The 5,000-nt window shown below is 32.9% G+C and overlaps 1 protein-coding gene across 1 annotated transcript in view; it reads right to left on the bottom strand.

Moving 5' to 3' along the window:
* LOC122247601 (CB1 cannabinoid receptor-interacting protein 1) overlaps positions 1 to 5,000 on the bottom strand; it is a 150,273-nt gene that overhangs the window by 144,147 nt on the left and 1,126 nt on the right. The window lies entirely within an intron of this gene.

The raw sequence follows: 5,000 nt of genomic DNA, 5'->3' as shown, positions 1-5,000 counted from the left end.
GGGATGATGATAGTGAGTGGTGACAGGACGAGAGGGCGTTTGTGGAACTGGGAAGGGAGGGAGAGAGGAGGGGGTGATGAGGGCTTAACCGGTGTTGTGGGTGGTGATAGCCGTGGCGGTGTTATTCGTGATGGTATGGGTAATGGTGGCCATGGTAGTTCTTGGTTATTTGGGTGGTCGTGGCCGTGGTGGTGTGGTTGGTGAAGGCTATGGTTACCGTGTGAGTGGTGAGGTAGTGTGGGTGGTAGTGATTGTGGTGATGGGCTATGGTGTTATGACTCGGAAATACGGGTAAAAAAATACGAGAGGTACGTGACTGATAATTCAAAGGCTCAAGGAACATATGCTTACTTGACGGTTTGGAAACTGTCTTAGATCTAGTTCGGGTTATGATAACGGATGCCAAGACCTTCTTCTTCTTCATGTTCGCTGAAAAATCTCAGAGGTAGTTTTGCTCTGAATTCTACGTCATCATTTCCATTGGTATTAGTATTAGCACCAATATGAGCATTTCCACATAAATAGCAATTATCACTGTTATTACATTTACTGCCATTATGTTTCTTTTGAATCGACAAGTAAATGAAGCCTCTTTTCGTTTAATGATGTGAGTTTCAAACCTGATTAAAAAATGATCATGCAAATAGTACCAATACCGATGATAATGATAATAATAATAATAATAACAATGATAACAATAATAATAATAATAACAATGCTAATAATAATAATGACATCATTCAACCAGTCATCTTGATCAAAATCTTCATCATTATAACCCTCACCATCACCACTTAATCCGAGACACACACAAATCCCCCGCATTCCCGCATACCATTACCATACGTCATCACAAACATCACCATTCACCCCTCACTCACCACAAATCATAACAAGCCAGTATCACGCTTAAAAACACTCGTTGCGCCTGACATGATATACGAGGCCGATGAATTTGTGATGATTTATCATGTTTGTTTGTATAATTTCGTGAAACTGGACATCGACCCATTCATATAAATAAAAAGAAATGATGAAAGGTAATCGGTCAATCAACGAAAATGAATTAAATTAGTAAATGGAATATAAAAGACAAGAAGTATAAAGATGGAAAATAAACAGATAAATGTAAAGGTTTACTGCAACACAATGGCATTCCATCGGAGGACATAACACTATTTAACGATAGCAATATTTTGATACTGATAATGACGCTGATAATGAAAATATTAGAAATGATAATCAGAACAAAACTAATCACGGTGCTGATAATATTGAATATGAAAAAAAGAATAAGAGTAATGATACTGATAATGATAACAACAATGATAATAATGATAATTATATTATGATTATAAAAAATAATAATGGTAATAATAAAGATGATAACAATAATAATATCCATGATAACAATAGTTATGCTAAGGATGATGATGATGATAATAAGGATACTGATCATGTTAATAATGATAATAATAATGAAGATAATGATGATAATAAAGATAGGGGTAACAAAGGGAATTATAAATATATATATATATATATATATATATATATATATATATATATATATAAATAAATAATTATGATAACACTAACAATATCAATAATGATAAGAGATAATGATAATATAAATTATAACAGTATTGACAATGATAATGATCACAACAACAACGATAATCATAGCATTGATAATTATTCTGATGATGATAAAGATGACAAGAACAACAACAACAGCGACAATAATGATAATGATGACAATAAAGATAAGGACAATTATGATAATATTAGTGAAAATGATGGTGATCACACTGATATTGATCATGATGATAATGATAACAAAAATGACAGTAATAATGATGATAATAGTTATAATAACAGTAATAATAATGATGATAATGGTGGTGATAACAATGATATTAATGATAATGATAATAGTAATAGTAATAATAATAATGATAATAATAATAACAATAGCAATGATAATAATAATCTTGGAAATAATAATGATAATAATAATAATAATAATGACAATAATAATAATAAAATAATGATAACAATAATAATGATAAGGATAATGATGATAAAACATAAGCAACAAGAATCAACAACCAAAAAGTTCTCAGCAAAAAGAACCAATTAAATCTTCGACTTCATAAAGCGGTGATGACGAATCTATGACGTAGTTTTATGACGTCATAAATACGCTCACTAGTGACGTAATCAATTGGTAATCATAAGACAGATTCTCACGATTGAAGTGATGAATAAGCTTAGAATGATGTGATGATAATGATGATAAGCAAAAAGAGATGTGATGTGATTTTAAAAGCTTAGAATTCTATAAAGTGGAGAAATGAAATTATATGAAGTGATAGGAGGAAATTATTAGACAAGATGAAAAGGATGTGAAGTCAGAAGTTAAAGAAAGAAAGGAAGGATAGATTGAAATAGATGAAATTGAAGAGAATAAATAGGAATAAGGGTATGGCTTGATATGTACAGTGTTGGAATCGAATGAAGGATATAACGAATCAAGGAAAAGTAAATATAACTTAATCTTAAACGCGATGAATGTCTGAAAAGAAGATTGAAGAGATGAATAAGGAGTAAGGGATCCGACAAGGAAATGAGGACCAACGAAATTCCAATATTCCAAATAAAATTATCCATTCATGATACCGTGGCTCCAATTTGTGGCAAGTCTTGAAGAAGTAAAAAAAAATGAAAAAAAAAATGTTTTACGGCCGGGATCACTGAAGGGAAACTTAGCCGGGCTTTTGAATAATCATCGAAAATCATTTATATTCTCTTTATCCAACGGTATTTTTTAAACACGAATACGTACCTGTATATAGTCAATACAAAAAAAAATGAAAAAAGGATTCTTGTTCCTGCCCTCTCCCCTCCCCCTCCCCTCCCCCCTTCATAAAAAAGGAAAATAAAAAGTTGTATATTTGGACTCGAAATGTCGAACGAAATGGATACCATGTTCATTTTTAATGTCCATCGAAAAGAACTTCTGTTTGAACCGAATGTATTTCCTTCTGTTGGTTCGAAAAATAAATTCCAACTCACAGACACACACACACAAAAAAAAAAATTATATTGGTTTTACTTCACATCCTTTTTTTTCATTTCATTTCAATCATTCAACATTTATTTATCTATTTCCCCTTTACTTTACTATCTACGATTCTCGTTTGATTATACCCGAGGGAACACATGACTCTTTCTTTTCACAATTTGAATATGATCTTATTATTCTTCCAGCAGACCCATTTTTAAAGAAAAACTTTGCGATCTCTATTTTTTCCGTGCGTTTAGTCCTCGAAGTTTTTCTTTGCGAGTTGCCTCACTACGCCATGCTAGGAGTCTAAGAGCAGGTACAGCAGCAGCCTGCGCTTTCAGGAAGTTTAAAGGCTCTTTCTTGTGTCTTGTAAGATTCTTCATCTCATTCTTCTTTTCTTACTTGGCTGAGAGAGGGAGAGAGAGAATGAGAGAGAGAGAGAGAGAGAGAGAGAGAGAGAGGAGGGAGGGAGAGAGAGAGTCAGAGAAAGAAAGAAAAAGAGAAAGTAAGAGAGAGAGAGAGAGAGAGAGAGAAACAGAATCAGAGAAAGAAAAAGAAAAAGAGAAAGAGAGAGAGAGAGAGAGAGAGAGAGAGAGAGAGAAAGAGAGAGAGAGAGAGAGAGAGAGAGAGAGAGAAAGAGAGAGAGAGAGAGAAAGAGAGGGAGGAAGGGAGGGAGAGAGAGAGAAGAATTAAATAATTTAAAAAGATAGAAAAGAAAAAAAAACTAACCAATAGAAGAGAAAAAAAGACTAAAAGTAATAAAACGACACAGAAACATCAAGAAAAACACTCAGGCAATTTGTATTTAAACTTGCCGCCTTTTTTTCTCTCTCCAACGGTTTGGAGAAAAAAAATATATAACACCAATTCATTCTTTCCTGAGCGAGCACCTTCGAGGTATCATTAAATATGCTGAAAGGAAATTATACATGAGATTGTAGATTAGATGTCGCTTTCTCTGTTCTTTTACTATTCGTTGTGTTTGTGTAGTTTTTTTTTTTTTTTTTTTTTTTTTGTCTGTGGGTTAAATGCCCTGCATAGTATTTTTTTTAAGATAATTCATATTAGCTTTAGTGTCCGAGGATGTGTCTCTGTGTGTGTTTGTGTGTGTTGTGTGTGTGTGTGTGTGTGTGTTTGTGTGTGAGTGTGTTTGTGTGTGTTGTGTGTATTTGTGTTGTGTGTGAGTGTGTGTGTGTGTGCGTGTGCACGTGTCAGTATGTGTATGTGAATCCTACATGAACACTACAAGTTTATATCTAATCTTCACATAGCATCACATCAAAATCTCACAATCAACATAACTTCTTCATAAAGGATATATATCATATCTAAGTTTTTATATACAAGAAAAGGACGACAAAAGCCTCTCTAGTCATTACTGTTTTGGTCAACTCTCTCCTTGCAGTTTATGTGTAAATGCAAGAGTGTTGTTTGTGTTTGTTATCAGCTTGCAATGGACAGGCACTGATAATAAACATAGATTGCGTTGGACGTTATTTTCTGCTCTCGCGATACAGAAGTCTTGTTTCCTGATGTTAGTGCAAAGCTAAAAGATATATAGGATTTGTTCCTATTTCAGGAATGTTTTTCTTTTAATGCATGGATTATTAGCATTTGTACGTATTTCGTAAAGGCTTGTGAAACTAGGCCCAGGTATTTAATCAGTGTGATGATTCTTTTTTTTTTTTCATTGTCTGATATAAATCACAAGGAAAGGGTATTTGTTTGTTTCCTTTATCTTTCCGTTTCTTCAGTTATGAATCGTGAACTATGAATAACACTTTAATCATACCAATTAAATATTTTTCTTTTTACTCATTACCTTTTTTCAGTTATAAACTATAAACTCATCGTGTATAGTATTAACAATTTCCTTTATAAACACTGATAATGGAAGATTTTTTTTTCTCTAAAGATATATCTGGTGTTG

This window comes from Penaeus japonicus, unplaced genomic scaffold, assembly GCF_977035675.1.
Source record: "Penaeus japonicus unplaced genomic scaffold, GWHDUDI00000001_assembly GWHDUDI00000019, whole genome shotgun sequence".
NCBI lineage: Eukaryota > Metazoa > Arthropoda > Malacostraca > Decapoda > Penaeidae > Penaeus > Penaeus japonicus.
The sequence above is the reverse complement of the archived record's forward strand: the minus strand, read 5'-3'. Positions and strand labels throughout refer to the sequence as shown.